The 18787-nt window shown below is 36.3% G+C and overlaps 1 protein-coding gene across 1 annotated transcript in view; it reads left to right on the forward strand.

The window, feature by feature from the left end:
• The window catches only part of ctnnd2b (catenin (cadherin-associated protein), delta 2b), a 595920-nt gene that overhangs the window by 159628 nt on the left and 417505 nt on the right, over positions 1-18787 (forward strand). The gene's annotated exons all lie outside the window — the stretch shown is intronic.

Below are 18787 nucleotides of genomic sequence, written 5' to 3' on the forward strand. Positions count from 1 at the left end.
TTTTTCATTTATTCATTCATTCTACAGCAAAACCAAAGAACTCACACACTCACAAAATGGATGTTGACATTGTTCTATTGCTGGTATATATACTATATATTATATGTTATATATACTTTGCTTTTCAAATTTTCAAAATATTAAAAAAAAAAAAAATCAAAATTACAAAAAAAAACCAAAAAAAAAAAAAAAAAACTGTTTAAAATGTATTTCAAACATGAAATCATTGTTTTGTGGGCTGAAACATAATACAAATGATTATTTTTTACATGTCAAAATGACAAAAGTGGCATAAAACACACTGATTTAAACACAAGTCCAGACACTCGTGCATGTAAGGGTTAATTATAGGGTCTAAGTGTGTTTTATGTACATGTTCTTAACCATACATTGCTTTACATATAAACCATAAAGTGTGTGCAGACATTTCTTGCTCAAAAAATACTTCAGTTTTGCACTTAAACCTCATAATAGTAGGGAAAAATAGAAATGGACAAACACTAAATTTAACAAACATGTAGATTCCCACTGAAAACCTGAGCTGAAACCACTGAAAACTTCAAACCACTGACCTTCGCTCTGATTGGAGCATACAACTACAACCAGCCAATCACAGGCCGGAGCCGCAGGGGCATGTAAGCCAATCCCAGCAGGGTCTTTGTCTGTGCACGAAGCTGCAAAAACCAGAGCAGAGACCTAGTAGAACCAGGATGAGTCCAGTCCACCAGAGACTGTGAATGTTCTACTGGAAACATGTCTGCAGAAGTTTAGCAGCAGCTTTTCTCAACTTCCTCTTAGTATTTATTCTCTCTCATCTGATATTTTCTGGAGTACAGGCTGAAAAGTGCATAATAATAACATATTTGATCAAAGTGGAGCAGATTTGGTTGATTGACTTTTTTAATAAAAATTTAAGACAAAGAAGCGTGTGCCTTTGTGCATATATAAAACAGCAGTATGAAGAATTTTAATATTTTTAACCCTGAAAGACCTGAACAGCAGCTGACGACCAAATGCATCCACTGATCTGAAATGTTTAATAGGTATTAACCCTTTAACGGCTGAAACGGCTGAATCTGCGTCCATTTCAGTGTCATAAAAGCTGGTGTGAGTATGTGTTTGTGTTCCTTTTCTTCATGTTTTAGGGTCAAAACAGGTGAAATAACAGAAAAAGGCAAAGAGAGGAATTGAAGTTTGACAGGTTTTTACTAAATCAGGCACTCAGAATGTACATCAATAACAAATTTAGGATGTTGGACATGAACTGTGAACTGGAACACACTGAACAGCAAGGATTTGTATTTTGGTCCAGTGTTTTTATTTATTTAATTATTTATTTTCTAAATTAGTCCAGCTGCTTTTTTGCACCTGATTGAACCCCAAAAAGCAGTTACACGGACAAAACTTGATGAAAAAAAATGGTTAAAATAATTTTAAAAAAGGAAAATCACTGCAACATTGCAAACAACAATAAAAACAAAAACAAAAAAACCCCACAAGGAATAGATGTTTTTATGGTGAGTCGGTCTCATTCACTGCTATGGGTTTTGCCCCCATTATAAAGGTGACAGGGGGTGCACTGAGCATGCTCAGACATTGATAGAAAGAACAAGATCTATTCTATCAGCATGTTTTGAAATTTTGACAATTGAGCAAACAATTTAATTTTTATGAATATTTAAAATAAATTCAAAGGATTCAAAGGAGTTTTATTTGTCATTCCATCACAAAGAAGAGAACGAAACTGGTTACTGAGGACCTGTATTTGCCATATGAATAAAATAAATAACTAATAAATACACTCAACAAAAATATAAACGCACCACTTTTGTTTTTGCTCCCATTTTTCATGAGCTGAACTCAAAGATCTAAAACTTTTTCTATGTACACAAAAGGCCTATTTCTCTGAAATACTGTTCATAAATTTGTCTAAATCTGTGTTAGTGAGCACTTCTCCTTTGTCCTTTGCTGAGATAATCCATCCACCTCACAGGTGTGGCATATCAACAGGGTGGGGAAGCAAAATTTACAATATTTTGAGGCAGGGATTGAAAGACAGTGTATGACCAATTAGTTTACTGAAAGTCATGAGAATTTATTTGCCACAAGAAAATTGACATAATAAAAATTGTTTTTATTCTATGTGTCCTCCTTCTTTCTCAATAACTGCCTTCACACGCTTCCTGAAACTTGCGCAAGTGTTCCTCAAATATTCGGGTGACAACTTCTCCCATTCTTCTTTAATAGTATCTTCCAGACTTTCTCGTAATAGTTTTGCTCATAGTCATTCTCTTCTTTCCATTCTAAACAGTCTTTATGGACACTCCAACTATTTTTTAAATCTCCTTTGGTGTGACGAGTGCATTCAGCAAATCACACACTCTTTGACGTTTGCTTTCCTGATTACTCCTATGGGCAAAAGTTTCTGAAAAGGTATGGATAATAGTGTTAGGTATGATTATGACATCAATATATGTTTGGTTTCAAAACAACTGACGTAGTGCCTGCTGAGAAAAAACAACTAAATGTTCATTGTAAATTTTGCTTCCCCACCCTGAAGCTGCTGATTAGACAGCAGGATTATTGCACAGGTGTGACTTAGGCTGGCCACAATAAAAGGCCACTCTAAAATGTGCAGTTTTACTGTATTGGGTGGTCCAGGGGGGTCAGAAAACCAGTCAGTATTTGGTGTGACCACCATTTTCCTCGCACAGTCTTCTTCATGAATTCTCTGAAACAGCTTTGGAGATGGCTTATGGTAGAGAAATGAACATTCAATTCACAGGCAAAAGCTCTGGTGGGGATTCCTGAAGTCAGCATGCCGATAGCATATTCTCTGAAAACTTGTGACATCTGTGGTATTGTGCTGTGTGATAAAACTGCACATTTTGGAGTGGCCTTTTATTGTGGCCAGCCTAAGGCACACCTGTGCAAAAATCCTGCTGTCTAATCAGCATCTTGATATGCCACACCTGTGAGGTGGATGGATTATCTCAGCAAAGAAGAAGTGTTCACTAACACAAATTTAGACAGATTTGTGAGCAATATTTGAGAGAAATAAACCTTGTGTGTACACAGAAAAAGTTTTAGATCTTTCAGTTCAGCTCATGAAAAATGGGAGCAAAAACAAAAGTGGTGCGTTTATATTTTTGTTCAGTGTAAATGAATACATTAAAAACTACTAAAACTAAGGCTAATTTAAAATCAGTAAAATATACGTCTAAAATTAAACTTTAAAATACCTACATAAAATAATAGCACATATTTACAACCTAACCTAGCCTATACACAGTAGACGCTGAAGTACAGTGCAAACAGCAGAGTGAAGTGCAAAGAGGCAGAACGCTCGCCACAGACACGTCAGGAGCTAAAGGGTTAATCCTTTATAGTTAACTCAGAAAATTTATAATTTCAACCTTAGTGTGTTATTGGAGGACATAAGACTTTATTATTTTTGTGAAACTTCTTTAATTTTTTACTGTCATGTAGAAAATCAAGGTCAATGAAGTTACCATATTTGGTTCCTTGCCCATAAGTGGCAAAAAATTAAAAATAAAAATACAAGAATATATTAAAAACACAAGAAAAACACATGTAAGGTGAAAGGAACATGTATTTTAGAACATTAGACCAATGTAAGTGCTGGTAGTGCTGATCCAGACCCCTGTTCATGCAGAGGTGGACCTCACAGACCCTGTAGACCACATTGGACCTGAGATTAGTCACTTTTCCTTTGGACATCTGCGCAAAACTTTACCGATATTCCCTAAATGTTGAAAAAACAGAAGTGCATAATGTCGTTTTTTCCATTAAATCACAAATACGATGATTTGTTTATTTATTATCGCGAGATGACACGAGAAGTCATTCTATAAACATGACGACGAACGTAAATATGGTGTTGATTTACAGATATATTCATTATCATTATTTATTACCCCTCTATCTCGTACTAAATTTAAAAAGGGTTGGGTTTCCTGGTGTGTCCACACATACTGCGACATGTTTCTTCTTTGCTTGTTGTAACGTCTGTCAACATCTGTTTTTTTAATTCACCTGACTCTAGTTGCAAAAAAAGGTCTGTCCATTGCAGTTTTGCGCTACGCCCGATTAACCACCTCTTGCCAGCGCAAAAACTTTTAATCGAAAAATGAGACTTTTGGCGAAATTGTCGTTTTTCCATGAGGTAAATTTTTATCCCCAAGTTATATTCTCGCAGTTTGAGGGTCAATTGAAAAGCAACTATTGTTGACTCATTGTCCTCACTATAGAACTGTTGTTGTCACTGTCTTGTAATGTATGTGAAAATTACCAAAAACAGTCACTTACCCGATAAAGGGTTTTAACAGTCTGAGCACAGAGACTGAAATGAATTAGTTTTTATTAGAGCTGTTTATTTTTCCCATTCTCCAAACAGCACCTGAAGTAACAATGTTTTTCTCCTTTTCTTTCTTTTTTTTCTTTTTTTTTTTTGGGAGGGATTGGTAGAATGTCAATTGGCAATCCTCCCAGCAACAGGCAATAAACTGAGACAAAAATAACAAGGCCACAAGGTGTTCCTCGGCGATTAAAGCAACAATGTCAAGAAAACTCCTGAGAACTCTTACCCTTTAGATGTTTACCTCGTGTGTCACGGCCGTGAGGTTTTCATTTGCCCTGCAGTTTGAATAAACGCATTCCACCTTGATCCTGGGTAGAAAGCCTTCCTTCTTTCTTTCTTTTATTTGCCACAATAAGCTGAGTAAAGACTTTGTGTTTTTTATTTACAGATGCTTCTAATTGATGTTTCTACTCCTCTGCTTGTGTAGTCTCAGCAGAAAAGGGGTGAGGTGGGGTGAGGTGGGGAGGGTTGGGGGGTGAGGGGGTGGATTAAAGCCCAGATCTGCAGATGCACGAATATAAAGGAGAAACAGGGCAAATCTGTCTGGGTGTCAAACATGAGGCCCGTGGACCAAAACTGGGCTGCCAAAGGTTCTAATCTGGCCCGTGGGATGAATTTATATTAGATTAGTTTAGATTAGATTAGATTAGATTAGATTAGATTAGATTAGATTAGATTAGATTAGATTGGATTGGATTGGACTGGACTGGACTGAACTGGATGAGATGAGATGGGATGGGATTGGATTGGATTGGATTAGATTGGATTAGATTAGATTGGAAACAGTTGGATTGGATTAGATGAGATTGGATTATATTGGATTGGATTAGATTGGATTGAATTGGACATGATTGGATTGGATTAGATGAGATTGGATTGGATAATATTGGAGTGGATTAGATTGGATTAGATTAGATTAGATTAAATTGGATTGGATTGGGTTAGATTGGACACGATTATATTATATTAGATTAGATTAGATTGGATTGGATTAGATTAGACTGATCCCACAATGGGGGAATCTAACTGTCAAGGCAGCAGGAAAATAAAGGGTAAGAAAGAAATACATAAGGATAGTACAAAAGCAAATCATAAAAAATAAAATAAAAAATATTATAATGTAAGCAATAATATAAGCATGTTGAATTCGTTTTAATTCTGCTTCCACATTCAGACCAATTATGACTTCAAGTAAAATGACATATAAATAACGACTCCACATTTTCTTCTTGGTTTAATGGGGGGGGGGAAAATTACATTATACCTATAAATAATAACAATTATAAGTTTTTCTTTGTTTTAGTGCAAAAAACTCCCCAAAACATTAAATTCTGAAAATATTTACATTAATAAACTCTCCTTTAACAGTACAATGTGAATAACCTGAACAAATATGAACCAATTTAAAATGTCTAAAGAAAATTAAGTGCAATTTTAACAATATTCTGCCTGTTAATAAATGTTTTGTGTCTTTGTAGATCTGATCTGTAATACACATTTATAAATGATAAGTTGAGTCATAATATGGTTAAAATTTTACATATTTTTTTTTAAATGTCTTTTTTTTTTCAGGTTATTTATCTCTTGTTTGGATAGTTTGTAAATGTAAATATTTTCAGAATTTAATGTTATTGTTTTTTGCACTAAAACAAGGAAAAATATTGAGTTGTCAGTATTTACAGGTTATTATGTTATTCTTTTATTTAATAATATTCTTTATTAGCCTGTTATTAGCCTTAATTAGCCTGTTGCTAAATCTTTATGTCTTGTGTCTTTATAGATCTGATCTGTAATGTACATATAAATGATAAATTGAGGCATAATATTGTTAAAATTGCATTTATTTTTCTGAAGAATTTTCAGTTTTGTTTTGTTTTTTTTTCAGGTTATTTGGATCTTTTTCTTTCAGATACTTTGTAAATGTAAATACTTTGATAATTTAATGTTATTTTTTACACTAAAACAAAGATTACATTTTGGAGTTGTCTGAAATTAACTCCATTTTTAACAGTATTCTGCCTGTTACTAAGAAATTTGTGTCTTTGTAGATCTGATCTATAATCCATAGGTATAAATGATCATTTGAGGTATAATATTGTTAAAATTGCACCTTTTTAAAAATAAATAAATAAATGTTCTTTTTTTTCAGGTTATTCACATCTTTTTGTTGGGATAGTTTGTAAATGTAAATACTTTCATAATTTTATGTTATTTTTTGCACTAAAACAAAGAGAAAATTTTGGAGTTGTCTGAAATTAACTCCAGTTTTAACAGTATTCTGTCTGTAACTAAATGTTTTGTGTCTTTGTAGATCTGATCTGTAATACACAGGTATAAATGATAAATTGAGGCATAATATTGTTAAAATTGCACCATTTTTTTTTTTTTTTTGTAAAGAAATGTCTTTTTTTCAGGTTATTCACACCTTTTTTTGTTGGGATAGTTTGTAAATGTAAATATTTTCACAATTTAATGTTTTTTTTTGCACTGAAACAAAGATACAAATTTAAGTTGTCTGAAATTAAGTGCAATTTTAACAATATTCTGCAGGTAATTTACATCTTTTTTTGTTTGAATAGTTTGTAAATGCTAATATTTTCATAATTTAATGGTTTTTTTTGCACTAAAACCAAGAGAAGCATTTGGAGTTGTCATTATTTATAGGTTATTACATTATTATTTAACTTCAGATCCAATTGGGCTGAATGTGGAACCTGATCTAAAATAGTTTCAGTCCTTTTGTTCAAACTAAATCTCCTTGAATCTGTCGTCCTCCCCTCAGCTGAACTTTTCTACTTCATCTCATCTCTTTGTTTCCGTCACCGCAAACCCCTCTTGTTTTGGTCTTGTTTTTTCCGTCGCCTCTGGGACGGATCCGCTACCGACGCGTTGTACCTAATAATTTTCCAGCCTTAAACAATAACTCCAGCAAGCGGCGGTCTAAGCTGTACAGCCACCGTGACATTTTCTCATTGAACAGGCCTCCATCTGAAACAAGTAAATGCCACATGGACACCACAGGGCACAATTAGAGCGCTTTTACACCAGACCCTGGAAGGACGAACACTATGGCGAGGACGCGTATCCACATGTGCGCACATATAGTGACTTGACTGCAGACCACCACTGTCCTCCAGTCATTTATTTTACTTTACTAATTGCTTTAATGGGGTTTTCAGAGAATGTTTCTGCAAGCTGGTGGCTGCACACTAACACACTAACTCACTATCCGTCTTCCCTCTGTCTCCATTAATAGGAGCTGAATCTTTCGTAATGCAATCAGCTGACAAGCACTTGATGGTAGAACCTGCTCATTAAGACATAGTTAATTGTTGTCCTTTCACTTAACTGCTTATCAAGGTATGATTAAACACACACACACACACGAGTATTCCCCAGTCGATCTGCAAACACAAAACGGAACTTAGTTAAATAAGAATGCGCTCCAGGCATTTATTTTTATATCCCTGAAATCAAGTTTCATGGATATACTAAAGCCCAATCCCAATCCACCCCTTGGCCCCTCCCCCTTGGCCCTTGCACTTGGCACTGCCCCTTGTAACGGAGTTGCAAGGAGTAGGGGTTGAAACTAGGAATGCACTGATACCGATACCAGTATCAGGTATCGGGTCCAATACTCAGCGTGTGTACTTGTACTCGTACTTGATTGACAAACGCTCATTCCAACGCATTAAATGTCAGTAGCCGCACTTTGTTCCAGTCAGACTAATGACAACGACAATAAAGCACATTTACAAAAGGAACTAAGAACTGGGATGGGATTATTAAGTACTCATATTGGTACTCGTATCGGCAAGTAAACTGTAAGACCGGATAGTTGAGTTTACTTAAAAAATCTCAGGTAACTCGTTGCCTTAAAAAATTTAAGTAATGAAAACTTGAGTGTTTTAAACTTAAATGCTTGATTTGAATGGAATTGCTATTTTAAGTACAACACACTAGATGCCAAGTTCATTTAACTTAAAATTTGTTGCAATGTCAATTGCTTTGTATAATCATTAGACTTAATACCATCAGCTCATTGGATTCAATTCCAAGGTGATTTAAATTAAAATCTTTTGGAATATAAAGTGCTTTGTATAATTACTCGACTTAACATATCAATTCAATTCAATTTCAATTCAACTTTATTTGTATAGCCCAATATCACAACAAGGTTATCTCAAAGGGCTTTAAAGAGTCAGTTAGAGTAAACAACAGTCAAATAAACAGCAAGAAAATGAGTAGTGTCCAGGGCATCCCCCGTCCTTAGACCCTCCTTCTCGGCAAGGAAAAACTCAAAACCCAGTGGGAAAAGGGAGAAACCTCGGGGAGAACCACAGTGAAGGAGAGATCCACTCCCATGGACGGACAGGCTATAGATGGCACCAGATATCATAGCATGGATGGAAGTTAGCTCAATGTAATTTGCCAGGACAGGAAGTATTAAGATTTCAATTGTACAAGAACAAGCTGAGATCAACAGGAAAGCTATTGTTGGGCCTATTGCTCTCACTCATGGTGCAGCTCTACAAAAATACAAAAACAAACACAAAAAGGTCAATAAACATTGCCATACACACCAGTGGCGATTTCTCATAGACTGCAAGCGAAGCCCGGCTTCCCCTAAAATTACTCAAATTAAATGGTTAAATATGTTCGGTTGTGTTGACATTTCATTGACTCCAAATGTGTTAGAACACGTTCATCTCAAAGATGAGTTTGTTCAGAATCAGCTTTATCACAAATCAACAGACTCGATGTTGTTCACTTCTCCTCCATTCCCGTGTCTCTGTTTTCTCCTCCATCTCTGCTCAGTGCATTTGTCCGTAGACTGCAGGCGTCTCTGGGCTTCAATGGGACTGAGTGGAACAGTTTTTTTCATTGCCTCAAAACTGGACGGTAATTGGATAAATGCCACGATGTTGTCCCGCCCCTGGACGCCAGGCGTCTCTGGGGGTGAATGGAGCTGTGGGCGGAGCTCTGCCGGGCTGGATACCAGAATTCCACGTGCTGATTGGAGGATCAGTCGAAAGGCTGAATCCCGTTTGATTGACAGCTGTTTTCAGATCTACTCCTTCACTGACACAGTTCAGTTTAATACCGTCGCACATTCTGCTGTGAAACCAAGAGAGGAACCACTACGAAATTACTCGTTCATTTCTTGCACTGTGAATAAAACACACTCATTGGACTTCCTTGTTTCAATTTAACATAATTTCAGCGTTTTCTTGTTTCAGTTCCATAATTTAATCATTTCTTGTTCAAGTTTAATATCGTTTTGTAGATAGTTAAATCAATCAAACTGTCGGCTAGGTCGCAGTGAAAGGAGCATCTGTTGTTTAAAAAGGCTGAAGTCTTACACCCACAACACAATGGGCCAAGGCCGTCTGAACAGCCCAGCTCTGCTGGACATTCAGAGGACACTGGTCCAGTCCCTGGAAAAGACCCCTAGTTGGTACAATAAGGTCACTGAGCATTTTCTTAAAAAGGAACGGAGGGCTGAATGTATGTTTAAATAACTTGACAATTTTTTTTTTTTTTAATGTAAGCCGACAATGAGCTTCCCCTGTCTGAAAGACGAGCAGCTGCCACTGATACACACATTAAGTCCAAATTAACACGAACACCACAACTCCACTGAACCCCTGCACATAAAAATAACACATTTTCAACAACATGCCTAATACCCACAATGCAGTGCAGAGATAAAAAGGTGTGGTCATGACTAAAACTTAGTGATTTAAATCCATTCAACTTAAACTTTTTCATACTTTCTACAAATTAGTAGAATACACTGAACATTTTAGAGTAAAGTAATAAAACTTAAATCATTTAAGTACATTGAAATTAAAGCATTTTAGTAAATACAACTTCTGGGCTTACAATGTACTCAAATGTAAGTACTTGCACTTGTACTTGGTCTGGAAAAAAGTGGTGCTGGTGCATCCCTAGTTGAAACATTCTCCTATGAAATGAGACAACCCTTCGAAACCTGTGAAGTCATCAGCAGTCATCGATGTCGCTATAATCAGATGCGACAATTTTGTTTCCGACATTGAAACAAAATAAATGGACGGTCAAATGATGAAGTTGCTTCCGAAAAAAATATATTGCTGCTCTTTTTTGCTGTGTTTACCTTCATCTTGCTAATGATTCAAACAGAATTATGGGAGATTTCTCATACCCCTGTTTTTGTAGTGTGGTCCTGAAATATCTCCGTTTCGAGGGCCAAGCAGCCCCTCCCCCTCAACCTTCCCCTCCGAGTCATCAAGAATCGCGACACCCCTACCCCTTCACGTGAGAGCATGAAATGGAGATGTAGGAGTAAAGGGGAGGGGCCAAGGATAGGAATTGGGATAGGGTCATACTGTCATTTACTGTTAATACTGTAAATTTGTGCTAATTCATATTTCATCCGTTTTTACTTTTTCATTCTACTTAGTTCTATTCTTATGTTACTTTGTAAATGCAAATTTTATGTTCTATTTTCTTATCTTATTTTTAGGTCTAGTAATTTTAGATTGGCTGTATTCTTATTTTCTTAGTTAAGTTAAGTTAAGTTAAATTATTCCAGATTTACAGCAGCAACAGTGGAGCACAAACAAAGCACACAAGAGCAAAAAAGAGCAAATTCGAAAATAAAGACACATAATAATAAACAAACAAAAAAAAGCTATAAATAATATTTACAGCTGTGCACATTCTGATCATGCCACAGGTTGGATTGGGGACATACTTGTACATACACCAATACACACATATCTACATATAATTATATATATAAATTTGTATACAGATTAGACATGAGTATGGTGTATTGCACGGTTTCTCTATTCAATTCTCTTCTCTTCTCTTCTATTCTATTCTATTCTATTCTATTCTATTCTATTCTATTCTATTCTATTCTATTCTATTCTATCTATTCTATTCTATTCTGTTTTATTTTATTTTTATTTATTCTATTCTATTCTGTTTTATTTTATTTTAATTTATTTATTCTATTTTATTTTATTTTAAATTATTTTATTCTATTCTGTTTTATTTTATTATTTTATTTTATTCTATTTTATTCCGTTTTAGAACAGTAAATATCCCACATGTCAGACTTAAATGATCCAACAAATATAAGTGTGTGTAGAATTCGTGAATTGCAGTAGTTTTTCATTTTTTTTACGTTTACTCCTTTAGGACATTTCACAGTTTCAGAGTACCTACTTCTACTGGTGTGCACCTTTGGTATCTCTGTGGAATTTAGATCTGATACCCAGACTAACCAAAAGTAAATAAAAAAAAAAAGCCACAGGAGTATGAGTTTTGGGATTTTGCAGAAGCTCTCTGTGAGTCGGTATGGAACGACTCTATAGATTTCCTCTAACTTGACAGAACAGTGTGTGGTGATGATCACAGCGGGTGAGCGGGGGAGGCAGCGCCAGGGTCGGCTCTGATTCAGGAGGGATTCAGACGGGTAGAGCTGGTTTTCAACACCAGAGTTGGATGAAGAAGGATGAGGAGACGAGGGACTCACAGCACTGATCCATCACTTTCCATTCTGTGTGCAACAACAGAACAAAGATACGGTCAGAATACTGTCGATTGAAGCCATAAAGACCCAGCGCTACTTTCGGGGCAGTTTTTTTTCTCTCTATTTTAACCTTTTTTTCTTATATCATCCTCTGTATTTTATGTTTTTGTTTATTTTCCTATATTTAACCTCCTAAGACCTAGCTATGAGTTTTCTGTCCACATTTGTGGACAAGAGTTTCACAACTTTATACAAAAAAAAAAAAAAAAGAAAACTGTCCACCACAAAGGACATTCCATAAAAATTTTAAAAACTGCATCTGAAAAAACTGTTGCATCATGATGTTTCCAGTATAGGCACTTATTTAATAAAAAAACAAAAAAAGCTGGTACTTTGCTGACATTTCCTGGGTCTCAGGAAGTTAAAGTTAGGGTAGGAGATCCTGGAAAAATGATTTGAGCAAGCTATATTTTGAAAATACACTTCCCCTAGAAGCCACGCCTCCAGAGTATTGGACTGCGCAATGCTTGTTCCCGACGGTTTACGAGTGTAACGTAGCATCAATTGCCCCTCCCAGCATTGTTGTCAGCAGAGCAGCCCCAATTCATACCTATCTGGCTGACATTACATTCCCTAGTAATTTATGTTAGTGACAAAACGGCTCTTCCGGTGAACTTTACATATAGCTAATATAGCTAGCCAGGCTCCAGGTCTGGCTTCATTTCCTGTACAAGTGCTCCAAGCCTCTGAGAATGCGCAAAGAGGGGTATGCACAGGGGGGGAGGGACAAATGGCAGTTGAGTTTGATAGACACATCACCATTCAATCATTTCGATGGGTCGGTTAAAATGATTGGATAGTGTTTTTTCAGTCCTGTCTGTTCCACAGGTTGCTAATTTTTTTTTTTTATTCCTGTGTTAGAGCGTTTAATTAATTGGTTATAATCAGGGTATGAAGGGGATTTTAAGCAATATAGTAAAAAAATGCTCCAGGAAAACTAGACTACCCCACCTTTAATTTACCGATCATGTAGATGTTCATAAAAGCTCAGAGTAAATCCAATGGTTATTGTATGAAAACAAGGAAAACTGAATAAAAAGTGACTTTTTCAGCAAAATATATCATTAACTGAACATAAACCTAGTGTGTTCATCCACTGTCATTGATCCAACTCCATGGGTTTTACTTTTGAATCAATGTTGTAGAAGATGACGGTGTTTCCACAGTAACTACCGAGCCTCTGAACGTCCAAATGGGTCATATCTGATGACCATGAAAAGATGAAAAACTGTATTTTACACCAATTATTTACGTGCAATGATAGAATTAATGGATCAACCGGTATTAAACATTAACATCAGTAGATAATTTTGGTCGATGGCTGTTATTTTAGTATTTATGGGTTAATTAAAAAAAAAAAAAAAAATCTTTAGAGAAGAATTGGTACATTTTTGATCCTGTTTATTGACAGTCAGTGAATGTATTGAATTGACACCTGTATGCTGGTTATGAGGCTTTGCTTTGTTATGGAACACATAGAAATCTGAATACTTATACCCCTGTTTCCAGGATAAATACTAGTACCTATTTACCCATTACTGCCAGGATTGTATACATTATGGTGTCTAAATTTAATCTGATGTTTCAGTTGTTGCTGCTTAACTTTAAAGTAAGTAGCTCTAAAAAAAAAAAAAAACGAGGTCAGTCTGGTTTACAGCAGACTTATCTGTATTAAATACCAACATTGGATTGTGGATTTGTCTTAAATCAGTCGCCATGATGGAGTTCACTGACTGGTTTTAACCCATAAAGACCCAAACATCCACCACCGACCACAACCATATTCTAATATAAACTGTTTAACCCTTTAATGCATGAATTATGCAACCTTCATCAAGATATTTTTCCTAAGTTTTTTTTTTTTTTTTTACTTTATTTTTTTATTGAATAATACCACAACAGAAAAGCACATGTTCCAGTTGTTGCATTTGTTTTAGTTTTTTTTTTTTTTTTTTTACACTCTGTCAGAACATAAAACAAAGACAACAATGACAATGTAGAGGAAACAGTTTTCACAGTTCCCAGATGTACAGATTGATAGACTTTCTGGGTTTTCCACCCTCAACTAAACCCATTCCTCACCCACCACCTCCAGCCATGGTGCACATCCATCCACAAATTGTGTCTCAACATAAAAGTTATCATTCCTGAGTGTTTTTAATCCTTTTTAGGCATGGAAAAAAACAATGCAATCTTTTTTTTTTCTTTTTTTTTTTTTTAAGGAGTTACAAAAATGTCTACTCACCTAGACATCATTCATTTAATTTTTGAAGCAAAGAAACATGTATTTAAAACCTAATATCAGAAAGTGATATGGAAAATTATGCAATAACACCATTTTTAATGCTGCTAATCAAATGTTTTCTCACATTTTAACATCCTCTAGTACTAGTTAGCCCTGCGATGAACTGGCGACTTGTCCAGGGTGTACCTCGCCTTCGCCCCTATGTAACTGGGATAGGCTCCAAGCGACCCCCGTGACCCTAGTGAGGATAAAGCGGGTTCAGAAAATGAATGAATGAATGAATAATACTAGTTATCATTCACTTCATGGAGATAATATGCAAAAAAAAAAAACAAAACTAGGGATGCACCGATACCGATACGAGTATTGGCATCGGCTCCGATACTCAGTGTGTGTACTTGTACTCGTACTCGTAAAAGACATCCGATACAAATGCACCGATACCACTTACGGCCGTGTGACATTCACAGTTCAGTGCAGCAGGTACGAGGAGGAGGAATAATGTGTGTGGAGTGTGAAGAGTGTGGAGATTTTTCAAAATAAATGACGGTGATAAAAGTAACGCTGACTGACAGTAACATTAAAGACACAGACAGATACGGACGCAGCGTTCTGTTCGTCCTCTGCGTACATTCCATCCGTTTACCAGGTGCTCGCGGATGCGTAAACAGAATGAGAATACCAGCGGGAGTACGGAGCGGTGCAGACCGCCACCAACAGAAGTGAAAATGAAACTTATCGCTCATTTCTCTTTTCTCTTCCTGCTGAAGCTAAGCTTTTTAACCTTACCAGCGAAAACGCTGCAATATTAGTATCACATTAGTGTTACCTCTGTCGTCTCCATGTTTTTTATTACTGACTTTCTTCTTCTTCTCAAAAAACTTTACTCTTCTTCGTGGTATTTGTCCAGTATGGTTAATTAAGAGCGGCGCCCCCTGGTGGATTAATTGACAAACACTCATTCCAACACATTAAATGTCAGTAGCAGCACTTTTTTCCAGTCAGACTAATGACAACGACAATAAAGCACATTTACAAAAGGAACTAAGAACTGGAATGGGATTATTAAGTACTCGTATCGGTTTTCGGTATCGGCAAGTACTCAAATGTAAGTATTTGTACTCATACTCAGTCTGGAAAAAAGTGGTATCGTTGCATCCCTACCAAAAACAGAACAAAAAAAAAATTGTTAAAAGAATCAACTGTTAATTACAGTCTAATAACAATTAACAATTGATTTACAATCAAACATGTCACTGCAGATTAGGTTTATCAAGAACAGTTCTTGAGAGGGTCTTCGCCCTTATCTTCCTTTTTCTCTCCCCTTCACTCTTTCCTTCTCTTCTCCCCCTTTCTTCTCCTTCCCCCTGTTCCTTCATGTCAGGTCCAACATTGAAATGTGGTTCAACGAAACTCAAAATCACGGGAGTAGAATATCAAGGGGAGCCTCATATACTTTATAAAGTTTCCCTTTGGCAAAGCAAAGTTGTTCAGCACCAAAAGGAGACAGACTACCATTCTACTGTTATGATGCTGGACAAGACAAGTTAAAAAAAAAAGAAAAAAAAAAAAAAAAAGAAAGAAAAACAGCAAAGTTACGGGCGATATGGAAAAAAAATCCTATTTCGATAATTTTTTCATATCAGATGATATCAGTATGTATCACAATATAAATCAAATCACTATTTTTGTCAAGCTTAAATTTTCCATTACTCATACTGTAAGTTAGTTGTGGAGACATCAGAGAGAGAGAGAGAAAGACATGCATATGTTGGGGTACTTATGGAGAAGTCCCTCCCTCCGCTCTTAGACTTATCCCCCCCTACACTGTTATGTATTACCCCCCACTAATCCTATCAATACAAGTAAATAATTGGTGTAAAATTACAGTTTGTCGTCTTTTCATGGTCATCACATCTGACCCATTTGGAGTTAGACTTTTGCTGTATGTAACATTGAGCCCCTGACCCAAATCTACACGTACGACTCCACATTTCCATCCTCTACTCAGACTCGCAGTTTGAAACGTCGAATTGATCAAGCTGATCTGTCTAGTTTTAGCCAAATGCTGAGCTGATGGCCCACTTATGTCTGTGATTGAACCGGCGGTCAGTCGGTCTGAAGCCAAAAATGGCCGCGTAAGCTGCGCCAGTCACCCATTTGAATAAAGAAATGACTGCAAGCTGGAGTTTTGCATGTGGAGCTCGTATGCACTGGGAATTGGCAATTGGTTTAGTCGGTGTGTAATGTCTGTGGGGGGAAGAAGGTGGACAAGTCAGATAAAACAGTAAAGAAGATAAACAGACTGCAGGAGCCGAATAAATCTTTTCAGGGTTTCGTGTTGTTTTTTTTTGAGGCGAACGGCACCGGTCGGGAAGCCATGGGTTCGAATCTTCAATTAGACTGCATCTGGGTAAGAAATAATGATTCACTATGCATGTATGCTGGGTTTTGTTTTACTACAGGAGAGTAATTTGAGAACCGCTGAGCAGTCTTTCACACGCTGGGCTGATATTGAAAGCCGGCAGCCCCCAAAAACAGCTGTGTGTATGTAAAAGTGTGCACATCCTGAGTAATGGGCTTTTTTTTTTCTCCTCATATAAACTCCTTACAACCAGCCCATAGAATTTCACTGAAGCGGAACAGTGCTGTTTGGGTGGTGGTGGTGGTGTTGCAGTGGAGGTAGATGCTTGTAGTGTCAATCTCATTTTAGTCCAGGGTCCACATTCAGCCCAATTTGATCTCAACTGAGCCGGACCAGTAGCTGAAAAGCATGATAACTTTTTAAAATTGTCATAAAAATGTCAAACCAATCCATACTGTTGAGATAATTTGATGAATGACGTGAAAGCCTTGTCATCCCTTGGAGCTCCGAGTCAAAAAGAAAGACATAATCTAGCACCAACAAATACCAGTCCCTCCACAAAAACATGATTATGCAATTGTATAATTCAATATATAATCAAGCAAATAGTGCACATTTCTTCAAAAAGGGCGCATTTTCAGCACAATAATAGCATATTTCCACAAAAAAATACATGAAATATGGGGCTCGCATGATTTCATAATCCTCACATTTTTCCGCATAAAGTTTAAAAAATATTGCACTGTAACTTGAAACAGGTAGTGCAGCTACAATGTGTTTGTGAGAGCACATACAGTCGGCTACGAGTACAGAAAACACTTGGGCAGATTGACAAGTTGAATGCCCCGCCTCCTGCTCTTATCCTCCTCCAACTCATGTTAACCCGGCAAAGCCTGAACCATTAAATAACTGGCAGAAAATTCCAGTTTTTTAAGATGGAGCCTTTATTGGTCCTTCTGAACAACCACATGATTTTTTTTTTTTAAATATCAATTTTTATGTATGACTTTCAGCTTTGTATCATATTTGATACTTCGGGTCTCAATGCTTAAATGTTATTATTTTTGAACAAACAAAAACATAATATAACGCAAATATGTTAAGCAAATTGGTAATTCCTTTTCAAAATTGTCAGAGTTCTTCCTCCTTCCTCATTAATGACAGTCTTGTAGTGTCACTGGAAAAGCCTTTAGTGAGTGAATTCCTCCCCCTGGTGGATTTTCTGTGTATTGCATGTATCTAATTGTATACATCAGGTTTTTCAAGACAAAAAAATATCACCCTGATCATGTAGAGGGCTTCAAAACTCATGTATCAAATATGATACGTTTGGTGTCATAGGGTTAACTTTATGATCAATACAACTTTTAAACACTCAGTGACACTAGTCGCTTTTCCATTGACCCTCAAATTGCACAAATATAACTTGTGCATAAAAATATACCTAATGGAACGACAATTTCGCCAAAAGTCTCATTTTTCAAAGATTTTCTGCTGGCAAGAGGTGGTTTTTTGGGCATAGCACAAATGGTATATCACGCAAAACTGCAATGGAAAGACCTTTTTTTCGCAATTAGAGTCAGGTGAATTAAAAAAATGGATGTTGACATATGTTACAACAAGCGAAGAAGAAGAAGAAGCATGTCGCGGTATGTGTGGACACACCAGGAAACTCAATCATTTTTTAATTTAGTTCGAGATAGAGGGGTAATATATAATAATAATGAATATATCTGTAAATCAACACCGTGTTTACGTTCGTCGCCGTGTTTATGGAATGACTTCCCGTGTCATCTCGCGATAATAAATAAACAAATCATCTCATTTGTGATTTAATGGAAAAACCGACATTACGCTCTTCTGGTTTTTCGACATTTAGTAAATATCGATAAAGTTTTGCGTAGATGTCCAATGGAAAAGCGACTTCTGTTAACTGTTGATGTCTTCTGTGTAATTTTTGGATTTTTCAGAGATTAGATTAGTTTCTGTTTATTGTCATTGCAAATAAATACAATGAAATTTTAATGCACAGGTAAAAACCGGACCCGTAGAAAAAAAAAAGTACAATAAATACTAAAGAATAAATTATTCCACTCACACTCCACACCCACATGCATGCAAACCAAACAGGTAGTGCCTAAAAATATGCCGTGATCATAAAATAAGACATTAATGCATAAAATAGTCCCAGATTATTGTATAGGCCTTATG

Source organism: Sphaeramia orbicularis, chromosome 17 (genome assembly GCF_902148855.1).
Source record: "Sphaeramia orbicularis chromosome 17, fSphaOr1.1, whole genome shotgun sequence".
NCBI lineage: Eukaryota > Metazoa > Chordata > Actinopteri > Kurtiformes > Apogonidae > Sphaeramia > Sphaeramia orbicularis.